We start from the raw sequence: 12100 nt of genomic DNA on the forward strand, positions 1-12100 counted from the left end.
ATACTAGGCCGAACTCAAAAACCAACATAGAAAAACAAACAGACTGCCCACCCAACTCACGCCCTGACCATACTAAAACGAAGATATAATAACAGAACTAAGGTCAGAATGTGACAATCTGACAATACTTTGTTAATTCTATGCGCTATGTATTTTGCTAGAACTTTTGCATCACAACATTGAAGTAAGTGTAAGGGGCCTCCTGTTTTTTAAATGGATCTTTATATTTACCACCTGGGTCCTGTTTCAGTAGTAGTGAACTCAAGCCTTCTTGCTGAGTACCTGATAGTTGACCATTTTTATAGAAGTGGTTAAAACATTCTAATAGAGGAACTTTGAGTAGATCAAAAAAGGTTTCATATATCTATACTGGTATGCCATCCAGTGCTGGAGTTTTCCCTGGTCTAAGGGCTTTAATTGCATCAAGAAGTTCCTCCTCCACAATTTGGCCCTCACACAAGTATTTCTGTATAACTGTAAATCTTACACAATTATTAGGGAGGGGATACTTACTTAAGTTAGTGGAAATGGAGGAGACTGAAATGCATATGCTTAAAGTACTTTGCTTCCTGTTTCAAAATATAATTGTATGAATCATGGATGACTGTTATTTGTAAAAAGTTTCACTATTTTACATTCAATTTGCCTCATTTTATAATACGTTATATCTGATTGTTCCCAAATAAGTTCCTCCATTTCTTTTTGATTTTCCCCTAGCTGTGCCTCCTTCCGATCCGTATCATTTTATAATACATTAGATCTGATTGTTCCCGAATAAGTTCCCCTAACTGCCTCTGACACCGTTTTTTTTTATATATATATATATATCTGCACTGTTATTTCTTCTGTTTCCTTTGTTAATGTGAACTCTTTTGACAACATTTTGGGGTTTTAAAGACCTCTAAAGGCACATTTTAAAAGTGTTGCATACAATAAGGGAATCTACTGTACCTATGTTATGCAAGAAAAAGTGAGTTTTGAAATCCACTGTCTTGGTTAAAAGCCGGTTGTCATCCAGTAGGCTTTGATTACATTTCCAATATTCTCGCCCACATGTAAAAAAATTCTGTAAGAGGTGTGAATACTTTCTGAAGGCACTGAATATGGATCAGAGGGATCCACAAGGCAGCACACAGTTGGAGAGATAAAAGCCCAACAGTGATTTATCTTCCTCCAACTGTACCAGAGAGCAGAGCAGACAGAGAGCAACAGAAGGCTAAACAAAGAAACCCCAACTAGTCTGGATGGAGATGGATCACTGAGCATCATCACATCCATCACAGCGCAAGAGCCCTAACAACACACACACACACTGAATGAGGCTCACACACACACACACACACACACACACACACACACACACACACACACACACACACACACACACACACACACACACACAGAGTCATACACACACACACAGAGTCATACACACACTGCATAGTGCTATGCATGCAATGCATTAATTTAGCTATCTTTTCGCCTGTGCGCATGTGCTAATACGTATGTGATGTTGGTCCACTAAACTGGTCCAGTAAACTGTTTGCAACCTGAATATAGATGGTATATGAATCAGCGTACGTGAACGTGAGTTGAATATCTTGGACGCAGTCTCCAGTTCTTATTATACTTCAGTTGTGATACAATAAGGTAAGATTATGATTGTTCATTCAAAACAGAGTCTCCCCACCCCCCCTTAAAACAGCTGGGTTAAGAACCGTTACCCGCTACCACTCATCTTTGGACCTGCGGAATGCCTACCGTCTGCCGAGGATACGGGAAGGGGACGAGAGTAAGACAGCCTTCAACACGGCCAATGGACACTACAAATATCTGGTCACGTCATTTGGTCTGACCAACGCTCCAGCTGTGTTCTAGGCCCTGGTTAACGACGTTCTCCGCGACATGTTGAACCGGTTCGTGTTCGTCTACCTCAACAACATCCTTGTTTTCTCTTGCTCAGCCCAAGAACACATGCTCCACGTCTAACAGATCCTCCAGCACCTCCTGGAGAACCAGCTTTGTGTGAAAGCGGAAAAGTGCAAATTCCTTGGTTACATCATCGCTGCGGTAATGTGCAGATGGATCCCGGAAAGGTAAGTGCGGTGGTGGATTGGCTCCAACCTGCATCCAGAGTGCAGCGACAATGCTTCCTGGGATTTGTCAATTTATATCGCAGCGTTATCCAGTGTTACAGCACCCTGGCTTCCCCCCTTTCTGCACTCACCTGTCCCAAGTTTCCATTCACGTGGTCCCCAGCTGCTGACCGGGCGTTCCTGGACCTCAAGCACTGCTTTACCACAACATCACCATAGTCCATCCTGACCTGTCCCGTCAATTTGTGGTGGAGGCCGACGCTTCGGATGTAGGAGTGGGAACTGTCCTGTCCTCCAGGCTTGCCTACCACCTGGTTTCCCATCAGACCCTGGTCTTTGTGCGACAACACTTTTGGTGGCTCACCATGGTCCCTGACATCTCCACGTTCGTCGCCGCCTACACTATCTGTGAGAAGAATAAGTCTCCTCGGCAAGCTCCAGCTGGCCTCCTTCAACCACTTCCTGTCCCTCACCGTCCCTGGTCACATATATCCCTGGACCTCGTCACTGGTCTCCCCCCGTCTGATGGCAACACCCTTATCCTTACAGTGGTGGACCGGTTTTCCAAAGCCGCCCATTTCATTCCTCTCCCCAAGCTACCCTCAGCCAAGGAGGCGGCCCAGCTCTTGGTGCAGCACGTCTTCCAGATCCATGGACTCCGGTGGGTACTCAGTTCTCATCCCAGTTCTGGAAGGTGTTTGGCACGCTCATTGGGTCGTCGGCCAGCCTGTCCTCCGGGTTCCACCCGAAGTCTAATGGCCAATTGGAATGAGCCAATCAGGACCTGGAAACGACACTTCGTTGCCTTCTCGCCACCAACCCCACCACCTGGAGCCAGCAACTTGTGTAGTTAGTGTACGCCCGCAACACCCTCCCCTGCTCAGCCACTGGTCTCTCGCCTTTTGTGTGTTCCCTAGGATATCAACACCCACTTTTCCAGGAGCAAGATGAAGAGTTCAGCACACCCTCGGCCCAGTTGTTCGTCCACCGCTATCGCCGTACCTGGAAGAGAACCCGGTCTGCTCTCCTCAAGACCACCTCCAAGTATTGACGACAGGCAGACGGCCACCGGACAGCCACCAACCCCGGCTCTCCATTATCGTCTCGGGCAGAGGGTATGGCTGTCCACCTGGGATCTGCCCCTCCGAGTGGAGTCCTACAAACTTTCCCCCATTTTTATCGGCCCTTTCCCCATCTCAAAGATTCTTAGCCCCTCTGCTGTTTGTCTTCAATTGCCCTGTGCCCTAGGTATACATCACACTTTTTATGTGTCTAGAGTTAAACCTATGTCTCACATCCCTTTGTCTCCTGTTTCCTCTGCCTGCCCTGACCCTGAGCCTACCTCACTACTTGTACATTATGGACTCTGCCCTGGACTACCGACCTTTGCCTGCCCTTGACCTGTTGTTTGCCTGCCCCCTGTTTTATAAAAAAAATGTATGTTATTCAAAGTGTCTGCATCTGGGTCTTATCCTGAGTCATGATCAAATCAAATCAAATGTATTTATATAGCCCTTCGTACATCAGCTGATATCTCAAAGTGCTGTACAGAAACACAGCCTAAAACCCCAAACAGCAAGCAATGCAGGTGTAGAAGCACAGTGGCTAGGAAAAACTCCCTAGAAAGGCCAAAACCTAGGAAGAAACCAAGAGAGGAACCATGCTATGATAGTTTCGGCTGTAACATGGATTCTTTACAACATGATGAAACTTTGTTGCTCCTTGCTGAAACAAGCAAATTAGTCTTTGGTTTTCTAGGCAACGCCCCCCACAATGCAGCCACAGCACACATTGAAATAATGAACAATACAGGCTTGGAATCACTAACCCTGGCAATTTGACTGGTAAACGCATAGTCCCAGTCGGAATTAGAACGTCGCGGCCCCAATGGGGTAACCTGTGGATACCTAGGTTACCCCATTGGCTTACAGCAAAAACGTACCCACAATATTCTTGTGTCTGCTTTAGTCAATTACAAAACTACATTTAAGTAAAGTACAACAGTGCCTAAAGTTTACTTTTCAACATTGCCTACTCCTGAGCGTTCTCACTGATAAAAAAAATGTAATATTGTAGGGCTTCTCTCATGGCCCCTTTCATGACTGACAGTGCTAGCAGCCACGTGAGTGAGGGATGGAGGCTGAGTGAGTGCTACAGTAGCTAGCTAGCCAAGACCAACAACACAAACAGACTATGCAGCTGCAAGTAGTGAGTGGAGTTACAAATAGACAATACTAAACAAATTAAATGTCTTTCTTACCTGTAATGAAATGAGTTCCACACACGTAGCTACTTGGACACCGGATCCCCACAGGGCTCTTCTCACAGCCTTTCAGCATGTTTTGTTATTTATGTTTAACAAAAAAATCTGTGACGAAGTAGGCTCTTTTACAATGGGGGTCAACAGAAAATATATATTTTTTTTCCCCAATTTGTGGTCGAGGGGAATTCCTTTTTTATTATTATTATTATTATTATTATTATTATTATGAATATCGACTCGTAATATGGGTACACTCGCAATGGCTGCCTGGTAATGTGAGGAAATCATTTCCATGTTCAGTCAAATAATGTTAACCAGAGTCATATACGTATTTAGAGAATTGGGCCAACTTTTTTAAATGTTCAATATTGTTCTAGTTCTAGACATTCCGTTGCATAGCATAAGCATTAAATATTCCCCATATCATGTTAATAGGGCGCAAGCATTGCTGCCATCGAATATTGAAATGTCATGTAAATGTATCATAATGCTTTCTAGGTATAATGTATTCGACCTAGAATAAATACCTAATGTTAATAGGGAGCCAACATGGTCAGTGCTATCCTCGGGACGTTGCTACCCAAAACCCTAACCTTAACCTCTACCCTCACCTAACATGTACCCTTACCTTAACCATTTTTATGTCAACTTCAATGGGGTATGAACGTCCCAAGGATCCCGGAGAGCACATACTGATCCAGCTTGGCAGTCATAGAGGGGTGTCATGTAAAAAATGTATCATAATGCAGAAAACTCAATGGGACACCTCTCTAAATACATAATAATAATAATTTATTAAATGTGTATTTTTTAATTTTTTTAAAGAAGAAAAGAAACAAGAAATACATCATAATGAGTAGCAAAGCTATAGTTAGCTAGGTCAACCAATAGAGGTCATGTCTTTTAAGTGGGTGCATCCTCCAAAGATGGAGAGGGACAGTTCATGACTTGATCAGAGGAAGGTGGTTAGGGACATGGTTGATGAAGTGTCTGTTGACGATCTTGTAGACGACTACTCTAGGAACCAGTCGTGTAGCCACTGGACTTCTCTTTCACAATGTATGGCACCCACTTGGGTGATGCCTTAGCGGCGCCAGAAAACTCACCACACATAGTGAGGACGACTGGCTATTACGCAACTATCAGCCCTCTGCCTCAGCACTGTATTTCTTTATCTCTCATTCCTCGACTTATCCTTCAAGCTTCAGGTGACTCTTCAATTTCTGTTTTCTAAAGATAAGGAACTAGCAGCCAAGTGAAACAAAAAAGCTGGTACAGTGTCCAGATACATCATTCAAACAAAAACAACTAGACAGCTGGCTAGCCAAGCCAAAAAGAGTTGACCTGCCAAATCTGCAAATGCAAATCTGTGGGTCAAAATCACAAGAAATATTTAGAAAATATGCTATAAAACTCAATGTTATCAACAACAAAAAAAGATTTAAAAAAACAATTTAAAAAAAAAACTAAATATGTACATCTATACAGGCGCTCTCTGCTTTGCCGTCTACTAGGGTGTCATGGCTCTGTTAACTGATGTGGCTCATGCAATGGAATGTATTTTTTTGTAATGTCAGTTCAGTTGAATCAAGAAATCACAGCACATATTTTAGCACATACAGTGAATGAGCTCCAAAAGTATTGGGACAGTGACACATTTCTACTCCAGCACTATGGATTTGAAATTATACAGTGACATTGAGATGCAGATAGTCAGCTGTAATTTGAGGGAATTATCATCCATATCGTGTGAACCATTTAGAAATGACAGCACTTTTTGGACATAGTCCCCTCCCCATTTTAGGGGACCAAAAGAATTGGAACAAATTTGCTTATGTGTATTAAAGTATTTTGTCCCATATTCCGAGCACGCAATGATTACATCAAGCTTGTGACTCTACAAACTTGTTGGATGCACTTGCTGTTTGTTTTGGTTGTGTACAAAAAAGTGCTGTAACTTCTAAACGGATCACCAGATACGGATACCCTTAATGGTGAGCGTGGTCATTTGGCTGGCCATTTACCCTCGTCCAAAATTCCATGACCGTCACAGCCATAGAGCAGGCGTGCAGTCGTGTGTGGACCTGTAGCGTGTGTGTGTGTGTGCGCGCGCGCGTGCGTGCGTGAGAGATCTGCAGGGAATACACCATTGTACTCACGCAGCACGGCTCCAGAAAAACAGCTATATTTGCAAATAGACTGATTGTGTGCAGTGTCCCGGGTCCCAGAGACCTGAGACAATTACTCACACTGTGTTGAAGGACAGGCTGTTTGTGTTGTGGCATCATAATACTGAATGATCTGAAGCCGTTCAAATATCTCTCATCATTATTTTTGTTTTTGTCTTTGCACACCACATTTACAGTATATTAAAGCGGCAACCCGCGGATGAAACAATAACAAACCCTGTTTCGGTAAAAAAGCAAGCTATGGGATGGTCCTGGAGAAATGTAACCACTCTCAAATTCATAGACAGACCTACGGATGCAAGGACTGGCCATCCATGACGTCAAAATGTAAGCTTTAGCTGTGATTTGAGGCTACATAGTGTTTGTTTACATTCACTTTGTTTACACAGACATTGTAGTAAAACAAGAAAACTGATCGGCTCAAGATTGACTACTGAATTATTCATAACTTTCTCTCTGCACTCGTGTGATTCATAGTTTGTACACTTTAAATGAAAGTCACTTTGGGGGGAAAGTGATAGAGGTATTAATATAACAAATTACTCCGAATCGGACAGTCTGAAATACATTCCAATCACCAAACAAGTGAGAGAAGGTTGCAGGGTCAACGGGAGAGGGAGGGCAGATGAGTGAAAGTGATACGAGTGAAAGAGACAGGTGGAGAGAGAGTGAAAGAGAGAGCTGGGGGGAAGAGAGAGTCATTTAACAAAGAAGAGACTCATGGCAGCACAACATCATTCACTTCCTAGTTTGAAAGAGAGAGAGAGAGAGAGAGGGAGAGGTGGCGAAAGAGGAATAAATACAGGGAAGTGAGCAATAAAAAGATGGGGGTGAGATGACAGAGTGAGAAATAAATATATGGAAGATACAGAAAGAGAGAGAAATGTGGAAGAGTGAAAAAGAGTGAGAATAAAGAGAGTGTCGGGGAAAAAAAGTATCCGGAAAAAAAGATAAACATTCTAAGACTTACAACACAATTTCACACTAGGAATGAAAAACATAGAACACACTAAAGTCTATTCATATTTGGCTTTAAAAATACGCTCTATGGGTAATTTTTGCTTGGCTGTCAATGAACTGTGTCACGCCCCAATCTGTTTCACCTGTCTTGTGCTTGTCTCCAACCCCCCACCAGGTGTCTCCCATTTGTCACCATTACCCTCAGTGTATTTATACCAGTGTTTTCTGTTTGTCTGTTGCCAGGTTGTCTTGTCAAGTCTTATCAGTGTGGTTTCCTGTTTGAGTCGGTCTAGTTTTCACCTGCCCTGAGCCTGCCTGCAGTCCTGTACCTCATTAACTCTGTCCTGGATTACTGACCTCTGCCTGCCCTGGTCTGTCCCCTTGCAGAATAAATAGCATGAGAACTGTGCTATACATCTGGGTCATATCCTGAGTAGTGATAAACTGAATGAGAAAGCAAGAAGGGCTTTTTACTCTATCAAAAGACAAATTCAAATTGACATACCAATTAGAACTTGGCTCAAAATATTCAAATCAACAATTGAACCATTGTCCTATATAGAAGTGAAGTGTGGGTTCCGCTAACCAAACAATATATATTTTTTAAATGGGATAAACATCGAATTGAAATCCTGAATGTAAAATTCTGCAAAAGCATTCTTAGAATACAGAGAAAAGCCACAAATAATGTGTGCAATTAGGCCAATATACAATTCTAATTAATATCCAAAAACAAACCATCAAAGAGATACATATTTCCCTGAGATTACGGACCCAAAAATAATTTGAGGCAAAACACCGCAGTGTGCAATCATCGCAGCAAAATGTGTGACCTGTTGCAGTAAGAAAAGGGTAACGAGTGGCGAACAAACACCGAAGTAAATAAAATCTAAGGCCTATGTTTATCTGTTTATACAATTTCCCTTGTCATTTGTACTTCTACTTTTTGCACACACAGGACAAGCTCTCGCACATATGCCAGCTTGCTGAGTGGGCCCTACTGGAGCCAGGCAGTTGTATAAGGTGCGAGTAGCTGAATTTGTCTGTGAGCCATTTTCTCTTAATTTATAGGCAAATGTATATTTTATTTAGTGTATCGACCATAGGCCTGTGCAGGTCCGGACCGATACACTCGTTTTTGTGTTTTGTTTTTGTATATAGTTAATCATTTAACATTTCAAACGTCTTTCTCTTTTGAAACTTGTGTGTTTAATGTTAATTTATTATTGTTTATTTTACTTGCTTTGGCACTGTTAACATGTTTCCCATGCCAATAATGCCCAATTGGAGGGGGGGGGGGGTGAGTGTGACTGACTGACTGACTGACTGACTGACTGACTGACTGACTGACGGGGATTTTGAGAAGCGTGAAGACTGTGACCTCCACCTGTAAAGCCCTGGTGGGATTAGAGGATCAGTTTCCTGGAGATAGCGGTGCTATCTTCCCTGGCACAATGCCCCACAGCCACCGGAGCCGGGGGAATAAAAGTCCAAACACTCTCCCGGGAGAGGAGAGAAATAACACCCTCAACTAACTTCCTCATTGTTCACTTGACAAAACACTGAGCTGCATCAGGGAGCAGGACTCCGACTCTGGATTACACAGTGCCCGCGTAACTAGGTAGTCAGAGAGAATGAAAAATGAGGATATGCCAGCCGACTAAAATGTACATGTCAATACAGCACGGAGAGCACTTCCATTTACACTTTTGAGTCTCACACTAGCTTCTCATACAACTGAACCGAGCCTAACCAAGCTGCACTGAGCTGACCTGGCTACGCATCTACCACAGCTTTGACATATACAGTACAAAGCAGTCGTGACGGGCTAACACTTTAAAAATGGTGCTCCACTAAAGTCCAGAAGCAGCCTAGAGCCTGGGCTTAATTGTGTGAAGGTTTCTTGGCTGGTGTGTGTGTGTGTGTGTGTGTGTGTGTGTGTGTGTGTGTGTGTGTGTGTGTGTGTGTGTGTGTGTGTGTGTGTGTGTGTGCGTGCTTGCGTGTATAGGGGATCGTAACAGTACCTCAGAACAGCACTCTAAATTAAGAGGGGGCTGCACAATGCAGGGAGGGAGGAGGGCTTCTGGAGGGAGTCTCAGCAGGTAGGAGAGGGAGGGAACTGGGACTAAAGCTAAAGTTTATACCAGTACTTTAAAATGTATTTCTTTGCTGATCTTGTTCCCTTCGTGGACATTAATTTGAAAGAAACTTGTAAATGTCTTTCTATACTGGTCTGCTTCCCTTCTGGCCAATGATCTCGTTCTGAAATTACTCCATATAAGGCAGCAATATAATGGTAACATGTTTAGTACATTTGCTGTATAAGTAGCCTTCCAATGAAGGGAAAAATTACAAGAAAGGCGGAATGTTTGAGAGAACTTGGACATGGACTCAAAACAGCAAAGCAGGAGCAGCAGCAAAAATCTATACACTAATATCAACAGAGAAACTTCATTCACCTCTCTTTTGAGACCTTTACGTTAACCTTCACACCTGGGCCCAAACTAACCATGCTATTCACATAGAGCAGCATCTAGTCTAGTCATGCTGCTTTCAAGGACATAGCAACCTTACCATTCAAGGCTTCACACTAGCCGCTTAAGGTTAAAGCTGGGTGCAGTCACACTGAGAGGACGCGGCTCACACCATTATGGCTGGCTGAGTAGAGGTAAGCTGCAGGATACCTATCTGACAGTCTGATCACTCACAGGGAGTGTGGATGGATGTACTGAACTTAATGTCAAGGCTCTGAATGGCAAACTCCAGTTATACTGGCCAAAGGGAATACAGTATAGACCAGGGTTACTCAACTCTTAGCCTACGAAGGTCCGGAGCCTGCTGTTTTTCTGTTCTACCTGATAATTAATTGCACACACCTGGTGTCCCAGGGCTCAGTCCCTGATTAAAGGGGAAGAATTAAAAAAATGCAGTGGAACTGGCTTCGCGGTCCAGAGTTGAGATTGAGGTTATAGAACATGGAGAGCAAACTGCAACTTTTTAAGAGAGAAAAGAATAATGCAGGCTAGAAAGAAACACAACGGCATACAAATAAATAGGAGAATATCAATCGGGTGAAAGGGAAATAAGGGGGAGGGAAATGTTAATGTTTTTGTGATACATTTTTTATTTCATTTCATTCAAATTGACAGTGGAGCAGGTTGAGAGTTTCAAGTTCCTTGGTGTCCACATCACCAACAAACTATCATGGTCCAAACACACCAAGACAGTTGTGAAGAGGGCACGCCAACATTTTCCCCCTCAGGAGACTGAAGTGATTTGGCATGAGTCCCCAAATCCTCAAAAAGTTATTTAGCTACACCATCGAGAGCATCCTGACTGGCTGCATCACCGCCTGGTATGACAATCTGACCGTAAGGCGCTACAGAGGGTAGTGTGTACGGCCCAGTACAACACTGGGGCCAAGCTTCCTGCAATCCAGGAACTATATACTAGGCAGTGTTATAGAGGAAGGCCCAAAAAATTGTCAGACTTCAGTCACCCAAGTCATAGACTGTTCTCTCTGCTACCGCTTGGCAAGTGGTACTGGAGCACCAAGTCTAGGTCTGAAAGGCTCCTCTAAGGATCCAACCCTTTTTTTTCAATTTTCACCTAAAATGACATACCCAAATCTAACTGTCTGAACTCAGGACCTGAAGCAAGGATATGCATATTCTTGATACCATTTGAAAAGAAACACTTTGAAGTTTGTGGAAATGTGAAATTAATATAGGAGAATATAACACTGCTAAAAGATCTGCTAAAAGATAATACAAAGAAAAAAACATGCGTTATTTTGATATTTAATTGTGTTACTTTTTAGTTTATTTAATATTTTCTTAACTCTATTTCTTAAACTGCATTGTTGGTTAAGGGCTTGTAAGCAAGCATTAAAACCTGTTGTATTCGGCACATGTGACAAATAAAATGTGATATGATTTGAAAGAAAACAATAAGGAGTCACATTAACCCTCTGTGCCCCCCACCCTCCCCCCACCCAGATTCAGTCATGAAGTTAAACAAAAAAGAAAAGGGTAAGATACTAGACCTTTACCCTCAAAGCCCCCCCCCCCCATCAGGGCCCTGAATGTTGGTAGCGTTATTAACTGCATCAATGACATGTAAGAGACCGCGGACAGAGGCTAAACGTGTTTTTAGAAAGCCGGTTTGGTCGTGGTGAATGCGTTTGGTATGGTTCCAGGCGGAAGGCAAAAACGTTAGCCAATACTTTAATGTCTGAATTCAAAAGTGATATTGGATCATAACTGGAACATTTTGAGCGGTCTTTGTCTCCTTTGTTAAGTGAGATTAAAGCAATATTCTAAATTGATTGAGAAAGACCCCTTTTTAGCTGCAGCATGTTCCATGGTAAAGGGCCCAACTGAGTCCAAAAAACTCAACACTCTGGGGGTATTCTGTCAAGACCAGGTGACCTCCCAATGTTCATAGCTTGTATGGCAGTCTTCTATTCAACTAGCATAAGACTCCAGTGTATGAGATACTGTGGTTATTACTTTTGGCTTGTGTAATCATATTATAATGCTAACCTGAATGTCATGCTGAACGTTCATGTAATTGTCACAAAAACATAATGC

Source organism: Oncorhynchus masou, chromosome 22 (genome assembly GCF_036934945.1).
Source record: "Oncorhynchus masou masou isolate Uvic2021 chromosome 22, UVic_Omas_1.1, whole genome shotgun sequence".
In the NCBI taxonomy this organism is placed as follows: domain Eukaryota; kingdom Metazoa; phylum Chordata; class Actinopteri; order Salmoniformes; family Salmonidae; genus Oncorhynchus; species Oncorhynchus masou.